This window comes from Lemur catta, chromosome 4, assembly GCF_020740605.2.
Source record: "Lemur catta isolate mLemCat1 chromosome 4, mLemCat1.pri, whole genome shotgun sequence".
NCBI lineage: Eukaryota > Metazoa > Chordata > Mammalia > Primates > Lemuridae > Lemur > Lemur catta.
This window is the reverse complement of record NC_059131.1, coordinates 5,230,670-5,241,477: the sequence shown is the minus strand read 5'-3', so window position 1 is coordinate 5,241,477 and position 10,808 is coordinate 5,230,670.

Here is a 10,808-nt window from a genome sequence, read left to right as displayed (position 1 = left end):
GCTGCAGTGGGGGCCGTGGCCCAAAGGTGGCCCAGGGAGAACGGAGACGCTGGGCCGTGGGCTTCCATGTGGAGAGCCGCCGATGGACGCGTCTCCTCAGTTCAAAGATGACAGAGCCAAGGAGGAAGCAGCTCCATTTGTTTGAAGTCTTTGCCACTAGGGCTGCGCCAGTTTTATTTATCTGCGGGGAGAGGTACAGTTTATTCCAAATTTTTGAGTTTAGTGAACTTTCCCCTTCTTTTCTTTTTCTTTTTCAGCTGCATGCAAGCGTGGCTGTTTAAAAAGGACAGGGCAGCCGCTGACACTTGGCAGCCCCCGAAAATGGGCTTCTAATGCTGTGAATCCTGCGGTGAAGGCGAGGGCCGGTCTGGCACTGGGCTTGGAACTCGCGGGAGCTCCCTGCTTCCCCTCGAGTTTCTGGGGTCACTGTGTTAAGCCTTCGGGAAAGAGCAGCCTCTTTGAAGCAGCTGGTTCGGGCTGGCCTCCTCGTCCGGGATGGTTTCTTGGTATTTGGTGTTCACGTGGTAGAGAACAGACGCCGGATTCCTCGCCTTTTAGAGTTCGGAGTTTTCTTCCGCTGAAGTAGCTTTAGAAAGATTTTGCTTTTTAGGTCAGAAGGTGGAGTTTGAAGGTTGGAAGAGTTTGGGGGGTTTTTTTGTGGTGGTTTTGTTTTTTGTTTTTAAATGTCTTGACTCTGCACTGAGTATTTTAAGAGTCTGGGAGTAAGGAATGAGAAATAGAGATTTGCAAGTGGAGATGTTTTGGGGGAAGGTCTAACCTTGGGCTCAGGGTACACCATGAGGGCAGATGGGCTGGGTGCCCTTCCTCCGTGGTGCTCTCCCCACCAACCTGCCCCAACAGCATCTACTGCCCTCGGAATGTTCTCGTATGATAAGCTCCCCAAACAAGGCTTGTTCACCCTTCGCGTCCAGTTCTAACACAAGAGCCCCCCGGCACAGAGCACGCGCGGAATGAAGGAATGAAGATGCGCTGGAAAAGTTGGCTGTAATGAAAAATTCTCTGCATCGAAGTCCATTCACTGATTCTGGTTTTAAAATAAGAGAGATCAGTGTTTCCAGTGCCCCCCAGATCAGCGAGAGTAGGGTGCCGAGAAGTGCAGGTGGATGTGGAAAATGGTTGAGCGAGGGATCCCAGGGAGAAGGAAAGGCTGACAAATGTAGATCCAACACGGAAGCACAGGACGTGTGAAGCTGAACACAGACTCGCGTAGCCATCTACAGATGGATTCGGACCACCGCGGAGGGACACCAATGTTATTTGATGTCGTGGGGAGCAAGAGAAAGTTAGTAACTGATTACTTTTTTAAAAGTGTGGGACCCACACGGTCAGAGTTTTATTTTGCTGTTTATTTTTTAACTTGCAGTATCTGCTTTGAGTCTGCTTCTGGAAAAAAAAAAAGCCAGCTCTAAATTTTCTTCCTCAATATCCTCCCTGCCCCTCAATCCCAGGTCCCTGGGGCTGTCCCTCTTCCCTCTGGGCAGTCACTCTGGCCCTGGCCCAGGGCCTGATGTCGGCCCTGCCCATCTGTGCGCGGCCGGCCCCACCAGCTAACAGCGGGCAGTGCACCGCTCAGCCCACCACCCGGCTGATGTCCTGGCTCCTTGACTGGCCTGAGGCCCGGCAGGGTGGGTCCAGATCACTCTCCAGCCTCAACTCCCGTCCCCTGGCCCTCCCCCATGCCACTTCACCCCTTCGTCCCTGTCATCCCCAGGAAACCAAGGGCAGGTGCTTGCTCACACCTGTCCCTCTCCCCAGAACACCCTTCGTCCTCCCTTCGTGGCCTGGCCGAGCCTTCTCTGTCCTTCAGGTCTCAGATGTCACTTCCTCTGAAATCTGCCCTGGTCCCCTGGGCTACATGCCCTGCCTGGGCCCCTTCCACCAGAGCCCGGCCTACACTGGGCAGGCTGCCTCCTGCCGTTTTCTATGAGTTCCTTCAACAGAGGGACATCGGTGGCCCGGGGCAGGGGGCTTTCATCAAAGACATGGCAGGGGCCAGAGCTACCTGTTTTCTCGATGCTTGAGAGACACGGTTCTCGAGTGTGGTCCAGCACTTCAGCATCACCTGGAAACTCGTCATCAATGCAAAGTCTCAGGCCCAGCCTGGGCTGCTGAGCGGCTCTGACAAAACCTCCAGGGGACTGTGTTGCTGGGCGGAGTGCGGGAGCCCTGGGCCCCAGATGGGAAGGTGGGCAAAGGTCCGTCCAGCCCCTCTGGCAGCCTTCTCCTGGGCACTCAGACGTCAGCATAGGCGTGCCAGAGCCACCGATGGTGACATTGTGTCCTGGAGGCACACTCAGAGGAAATAGAGTCTGTTACCCATAGCTTGATATCAAATGTCGACCAGCCCACTGGGACAAGGCCAGAGCCAGCCTCCGGAAGAAGAGGGGGCTGTGTGTCCATCTGGGCTCCAGCTAAAGGCCGGTGGGCCCCTGCCTGGTCCCGGGGGCCTGGAGCGGCACCTGACTGAATTAGGAGATGACACCAACAAGGCCTGATTGGCAGCAGGAGGTGCAGGTGAAAGTCCAGGACCTGAGGGGTGGACGCTGTCCAGCATTCTAGGGGTGACGCTTGTTGTTTATCGGACTAGGACATTGAATTTGTCATGTTCACAGACTCATGAAATGTTATTGCCAAAAAGAAGCCTTAAAGGCCACTTTGTGCTGTTTTTGAAATTGCAGTTGAGAAACACAGGTCTGCAGTGAGGAGAGGACGGGCCGAGCGCTGACGAGGGGGCGCCTGCCCCTCCCCGCCGGCCGGGCCGCCTGGTCCCCAGCAGCGATACCGATGCCCTCGGAGCTGCTCATCCTGGGGGCGAGGGGGGGCCTCCCCAGGAGCACCCTGCCCACCAGGGCTGACATGGACCCTCCTCTTCTTCCAGAGGCTTCTGGGGGTTGGGAGTGGGAAGGGGTGAAGGAGTTTGGAGAAAACTTCTAACCCCAAGTGTTGGAGGTTTTTTTTAGAATTTGGGGTACATGGCTCCTTTTTTTCTTCAGTTTTTGCCCAGTTCTTGGGCAAAGGGGAAATTTCCATTCACTGTAGCACATGCCACGTGGAGAGACAAATCTGGGTGAGTGCAGCACGGCACACACATCGCACGGAATTGTGAAGAATTTTTAGTGACGTGTTGCAACCGAGCATAAACATCATGCAAAATTGTCATCACAGTCAGTGACTGGAGCTGACGGTTCCCTGTTGTGTCACCACTATCTGTGTGCACCATTTATAGAGTGACTTTTGCAGCCCTGCAGTTAGGGGTAAGTAGAATTAGACCTAAGGGTTGGCAGTCAGCAGCCCTGTGGTCACGGTGAGACCACAGTTGTGCGTTGCGGAGCTCCTGCTGCCTGCAGGCCAGTCTCCTCCGCACAAATGCGGCCAGAGTAGTTTCTTCTGGTGAGCTGGACTCCTGCCTTGTCCTGGTCCCAGCACTTCAGCAGCTCCCACGGAAGAGCGTAGGTCGGACTTCTGCACCCCGACTGCAGGTCTTGCTCGGAGCCCCGAGCCGGGTATCACCTCCCAGGTCCACAGGATCCATTGGTTCCCTGCCTGTCCCCATGTGCTCACGGGCCCTGGGTGCCTCCTCCATCTTTCTGCCCCTGGGGCTTCCTCTTGGTCTTTATTTTCCTTTTCCACAGGTCTTCCTTGTTGCCCTCAGACAAGTGCATCCTTACCCAGTCCCCATCCTGTTGCTGTTACCTTTTGTTCCATGTCAGAGTCACCTGTGGAGTCTTGCACCTTCCCGACCAGACCGCAGCGATGCCTTGGAGATCAGACGCGTTCCTTCATCTCTTGTCCCTGCAGTGACCATGATAGAGCCGATGATTTGTGAGTAGCTGTGAATCGGATTCACATTCTGCATGTCTCCAGGAAAGGAAATCTTTCCCCTTCCCCTGGACCTCCTCCCGGGGTCTCCCTGTGGCCGACCCCTCTCACGGAATGGATTTAACCAGAGTAGGGGCCATTGCCAAGGCGGTTTCCTCTCCCTGCTCTGCCTGGCACTGTGCGCTGCTCCTGAGGAACAGTGAGCAAGTCACGCGGCAGCTCTTTCCTATGCTCTTCTCCATCTGCCACTAGAGCAGTTTTTCAAAGACTCAGCTGTGAGCTTTGCACCCTTGGTGGTCGCCAGCTCTTTCGGACAGCTGCTCCTCACCCCTGCCTCACCTCTGCAGCCTGACCTCGCAGCAGACGGGTCAGGGTATCTCACCCTTCACAGTCCCCGGTGTGTCCCCAGCCTTAGTCTAGCCTGGCGGTTCTCTCACGTAAGACTTGAGCGTACGAGGCCTTCTGTGGCTCGGCCTTCCACTTAGAAGGGGCCACTTGCTCCTTCCGGCCGTACCCTGCTTGTACCGCCTCCTGGCAGGGCATGAAGAACACGCAGGGGCGAGCTCAGGGCTGGTGTTTGGCACCCGTTTGTGGATATTTCTGCTTCCTTTTGACCACTCAGTGTCTCCTGTTCACTGTTGTTTCCCAGCACCTTGCACCGGGACAAACATATGGAGGTTCTAGTCCCCATTCATTGAATGAATGAAGTTATTCTCATCAGAAATGCAATGACAGTGAATAAAAGACACATAACCGATTCATAGGCATGCATGACATCATAAGAAACAGGAAGACCTGAGCTTACACACCCCTTTCTCTAGAGTGAAGATGGATGTCACATTTGGATTGACTTATTATGTTGGCCTTGAGAAAGCCAGAGCTTGGCCACCAGATTTGCTGGCACATGTGCCTTTGGCCAACAGAGGGGCCGGGCATGGTGGAGCACACGGCCACTCTGAACTGGCGGCGCCCAAGAAGCAGGAGAGAAATATGCCAGCATGAGCTGGTGCCTTGTTGCGTTAGTCGATTAACTTCGTAGGAGCAAAGGATGTAAAAGTCAATTTTTCATTCTGGCTCTTTTCTTACTCCTTTCCCAAGGCAAGACAGAAACGCAACCTGCCAGGGACACAAGTACCGTGGGAATTGTCAGGATGACTGAGCTTTTGTAGGTACCTTCTGCTGTGGTGTTGCCCAGAGGCACTGCGCTTTCGGAAATACCCTATCATCGCTATTCTTAGTTTTGAATGTTTCAAAAGGGAGGGGGAAGCACATTTTCCTTTTCATTAGTTTTAATGTCACTCTTTAAGAAGTTTATTCCTGGGTAGCATGCCTAATATGCCTTGAAATTTCTGATTTATCATCTAATGAAAACTAATGTTTTCAGAGCTAGTTAGTGGTTGATCAGGAAGTGGAGAATTGTCCCAGGAGCGATTGTGCCACTGAAATTTGCACTAAAATGAAAATGTTAATGTTTAGCTCCTCCTTCCACCTATAAAACAGCCCTGCCCACAAGTCTTGCAGCATCTTTCACCACTAAAGAGGGAGCCAGCTCCTGCCTTGCCTTCTTGAATGCTATGAACATGTTTTCCCCACTTGCTGAGTTAATGATCCTTTTGAAGAAAGATTAAGGAAATAGAGGTTATTTAATTGAGGGAAAGGTCAGGGGTGATGTATGCACATCTCCAAGGGGTCGCCAAGGATTATGCAAGGTGTTAGCCTGCTCACGTCCTTCTCTGAACCAAACCGCCCAGCGCTCCTTCAACCCAAGGAAAGCAAAGTGGCAGGGCAGTCCTTGTAATGCCACATCTCCAGGCAGTTTTGGCCCGTGTCACTATTCCTAATAGATTGAAAGAAAACCAACTCGGCCGTGAAGCGAAGAGGCCAGGTTGAACGGTGACTGGGAAGCTCATACCCCAGCCTTTCTTCTGAAGGGTATGCATGCGACATTACTTACAGAGAAAACTGAGCTCTTGAGTTTCCTGAACGAGTTAGTGGGAATTGGCAGGACCACATTGCAGTGAGATCTGAAAACAGATCAGCTCACAGGTGTGGCAGGTGTGGCAGGTGTGGGCTGCCATGGGGTCCCCAGAGCACTGGTGAGCGCAGACAGGCACTTTCTCCCCCTGTCCCCAGGGGATCTCAGGGCGGCCCCTCCCGTGCTTTCTGCAGTCCCCTCCCTCCCTGCGCTGTCCTCGGGTGGGGGCCAAGTTGATTCATTTTTTTATGGAAATACACAATTGAAATATGTTGTTGCTCATGGGAGGTTTTGTTTAAAATTAGTTGAAATGGGAACCTTTCAAATTGGAGAAATTTGAAAATCTTCCTTAAACTCGGAAAATAATTTCACTTCTTGGCTAGGATCCAGGAGTAAGAAGCTTCTTCCGAAATGATCATTATCTTGAAAAATGTCAGTGATGGCAGGAGAGAAGGCACCTTGACCAAGTCGATGTGGGTGGTTACAAAGGGGAACCAGGGCACAGGCACCGCTGCCCTGACCTTGGGGACCTGCCCAGTGGCTGCTTGGCCGTTTCTGGCTGTGCTTTTAAGGGAAGTCCTGGGGTGTTCAAGTTGCCTCCTCCCTTTTCCTTTGAAATCTACGAAAGTGCCATTAATGACCAGATTCATCCCCACTCACCTTCCTTTGATAAGCCAGGTTTATTCAGGGAGCGGTGGAGGCCCAGCGCCCCTCGTCATCGCGGCTTCCTGCCCGGCACTGCAGCTTCCGGCAGGACGCGCACACTTCCGCCCGGGCCTGGCTGGTCCTTAGGTGACAGAGGAAGAGGGTGTCGTGCAGCCTTCGGTGTGAAGGCCGCTTCCAGCTCCCGAACTGAGCGTTCAGTTAAAAATGTTTCAGTTTTCCAAAAGGTGGAAGGAAATTTATAGGCAGAAGAATTTACCCAGATAGGAATGAATGAGATTTTGATACAAAAGAACTTTTTCTTTCTCTCATTTTCCCTAGAAATAAAGTAAAGGAGATTATTGGTTAAGACAAGTACCCTAATAACCATAGTTGTGAACACTTTAAAATATGTATCTTGGTCACTGAGCTTTTTGACACTCCCTTAAATTCTACCTTGAAGGCCTCACAGCTCTCAAACCCTCCCCCTGGCCCTCGGGCTGCCCCGCTGTGCCCTTAGCTGCCAGCATCACTTAGCACAGGTTCAGTGCCGGGGTTAAGGAATAGACGCGCTCAGGGAAATCAGCCCCACGCAGCCCACCCTCAGTCCACTGTTCCAGGCCTTTCCTGTCTCCTCCAGACAAAGGCTTCCCGCTTCTGGGTCCCCCAGTGCCGCTGCCTGCAGCCCCTTCCCCCTTCTCTACCTGGCAAATCTCCTTCAAGGGCCTGCTCACATGTGTCCGTCACGGGTAGGCTAGCTGCCCCTCCCAGGTCTCCCCCACGCCCCCACTGCACCTGTGCTCCCCTCTGTCCTGTCCCGGTGGCCTGCCTGGTACAGGTCCCCGTGGCACGTCCAGAAGGTGAGCTCTTCAAGGTCGGGTACTGTGCTTTATTTATTTATGCCTTGCATGGTTTTCCTAGTATGTGGTCAGGGAGGGGCATCCATCCAATGATTAAAGTAGCATGACTGTGCTAAAAAGGTTTTGCTGAGTATTAATAAACCATGAGTTTCAAAAAGGTAACTGGCCACAGATGTGTCCCCTCCTCTGTGTACCGCAGAGGGGGTCCAGTGACTGCTGGTCTCTGCTTGGCTGCTGGTGCTGGGCCAGGGCAGAGTGGAAAGGTGGTCCCACCTGGGAGTGCAGGGGGGGACTTCGGGAGACCGAGAAGGTCGGAACGGGCAGTCTTGTGGCTGGACAGGGAGGGGGAGGACGGGCCGGGGGGTCTCCGGAGGGCGCCTACCGTGCAGGGCAGAGCCCCCTCAGCAAATGCTGGTTGACGGCTGTGGGGTTTGATTGAATAAGAGGTAAGTGACTTGTGCTGTCAAACAACCGGTAACGCTGGGTAGGAAGGAGGAACCACCAGGAAAGCCTGAGACCCCCGGTGAGGAGGACGAGGGGAGTGAGTGGGGGGAGTCCTGAGGCACCCAATGCCCAGGTGGGGGCTTATTGACAGAAAGAAGGAAACTGATGATTATGTGACATTTTCCCAAAAGGTAGATCTTCAGAATGATCTGTATGTGTGTGTGTGTAATATATATATGAAATATACAAATATAAATGTATATAACATATATAATTTTTTTCCTTTAAACTCAGGTCAAAGAAATAGGAAGTTGAATGCTGTGGAAAGACTACTGATAATATTTTTAGTTTCACTGTTCTGGAATATTTAAGGAAGATAATAGCTTTTGTAATGAGACTACAGTGCACAGACTGGCTGTCATAAGCTGGACGTCTGGAGAAGCCGTGAGCAGTGACGTACGAAGGTCATAACATGGAGAAAGCAGAAACCAGACAAACACTGGTAACCTAGAATCCTAGATCTGTTTCAGGCCTGCTGGGATGGTTAAATGATCTACTGCCGTATAACAGAGTGACAGAGTGCCCTGAAACACGATGGCCCGAAACAGCAGCCGCTGCTGGCAGGGCCTTCCCCTCGGCCCCCACGTGGCCTCCCGCCCCCAGGGACTCTCTCCTCACCCCGTCAGTCCACCCTGAGTGTCTTCGCCTGGCACGCATCTTCCCAGAGGGCGAAGGAGGGGCTGCCTGTCACACTGCCTCAGTTCTGCCCGACTGGACCAGCCGCAGTAGCCACGGGCCGGCCCAGATTTGGGGTGCGGGTGGACCCCCCTTGATGGGAGCAGGGACAAAGTCCCGCTTCACACGCTGATCCCACAAAGGGGACCGTGGGGCCATCTTTGGAAACAGGACTTCAGGAGGCGGCTGATGTATCACCGGAGAGGATTTGGGACCCTGAAGGGCATGTGTGAGATGAAGGTCAGCGTCAGTTTCTTCTTTGGGGCCGGAGGTGTCAGGAAAGCACGCGGGGCTGTCTCCCCCACGCTCCCCTCGCACGCGCTGGCTGGGCCCACTCCTCACAGCCAGCGTCACTCGGGGAATGACAAAGGCCACCTCGACTGCCGGGGAGAGTAACAGGCTGCTCGTGGCCGGCGGTCTCGGGGCCAGGACTGCCCAGCACACCTGAGAGGAGGGACTCAGGAGAGACAAGGCCCCCTGGGCCCCGGAGGGCAAATGTGTCCCCAAGAGGCTTCTCGGGGACTCTAGGCAGGACCCAGGCTGGTTGTTTTTTATTTTAAAAAGTCAGTGTCTGGTAAGAACACTGAGGAACTTGGGACTGTTTGGACCGTTGGCCCCGAGGCCTGAGGAGCCCCTGCCTGGGTTGCCGGGGGTGCAGTGGACGCCGTGGGCGACCGGCTCCCCTGGGCCGGCCGTGACTTCAGCTGGTGAAAGTGGGTGTGCGACGGGGGCTACTTGGCAGTGAGGTCCCGAGGAAGGGCTGGGGTCCTTGCACCAGGCTGGGCTGCGGGAGGGGCCGGGGAAGCGTCCTCGCAGAAGGCCAGAGGTGCTGAGCCGCCGCTGCCGTGGCGAAGGCCCCGGCCGCGCGCCAGGTGGGCAGCTCTGGGGCGGCTGCCCTGCGCCCACGCCCCAGGGAAGCAGCAGCCGTGGGGGCCTGGCACATATCTCCGTGGTTCTGTTCCGTGGGTTGTTGCTTCTGTGGCGCCTCCGGGCTGCGTTGAGGCAGGTGCGGCTGCGGGTTATGCTCGGGGAGGAGAGGCCGCTGCTGAGGAAGGCTCTTGCCCGTGAGTGACATGCCGGCTGGCAGCGCTCGCCCTGGCCCGGGAGGAGCGGTGGAGTCTGCAGGTGGCCCGCGCCCTGCCTGGCCTCGTCAGGCCGTGCTGTCTGGGCCCAGGTGGAGCCTGGGAGAGGAGCCGGCCCACCCCAAGCAGCACCGCCTGCACAGGCCTGTGGTTTCCTGGCACCTCGACTCCCAGCCGCCGCTCTGTGTGGGTGGCCCCTCCTGGGCCTGGGTCACACGCTGAGGAGACGGGTCAGCCACGCTTGCCGACTCAATGGGCAGTGTTTTGGGGGCCTCCGCTAGGAGCCTGGAACCAGCGTTGGAACCCAGGGCTTGCAGAAAGGGTTGCTGCCCGAGGCTGTGGCATGACAGCCAAGTCTTGATTAGGAAACAAGCCTGGGGAGAGAGACGGTTGGGAAAATCCAGGAACAAGGATACTATTCCGGATCCACAGCTTCTCGTTATCCTGGGACAAGAAGGGGACACAGCAAGGACTCGCATTGTCTGCCCCCTCCCTGCCCCTGATGCTGTTGCCATGAGGAATGACACAGCTGTGACGGAGCCAGGTTGGAAGGGGGACACCCTGGTGTTTGTGGGGCCCAGGGCAGGTGGACAGTGGTGGTCCCTGGTCTAGAGTCTCCCCCTGCCCCTCCTGCCTCTGGGCCTGTGTGCCATCGAGGAGGGTCTTTTCGGGTGGCCCGTGGACACCCTGGCCCTCAAACCTGAGCTCCTTCCCCATGCTCCTGCAGGAGCTGGCCCTCAGGCTTGCGGCGTGGTCCCCCTGGAAGGTCCCACCCAGGGAAGAGGACTGCTCAGGTGCTGCACACGGGGCCAGGCCCTTTGGGCATGGATTTCTGTGCTCCCAAGCACCCAGGGAACGGGTCAGAGGCTCGGGCATGGGCTCCCTGTGGGCAGATCCCTCTGGCCCTACAGACCCTGTGTCAGTTTGCTAGGGCCACTGTAGCCAAGTGCCACAAATTGCGTCACTTGAACAACAGGAATTTATTGTCTCTTTGTTCTGGAGGCTGGAAGTCTGAAATCAAAGTGTTGGCAGGGTAGGTTTTCTTCTGAGGGTTGTGAAGCAGAATCTGTTCTGGGCTTCTCTCCTTGCTATGTAGATGGCCGTCTGCCCCTGTGTCTCCTTGTTTCACCTCCCGCTATGTGCACCTGTGTCCAAATCTCCTCTTCTTATAAGGATACCAGTCATGTTGGATTAGGGTCCACCCTAAGGACCTTGCCTTAACTTGATTAC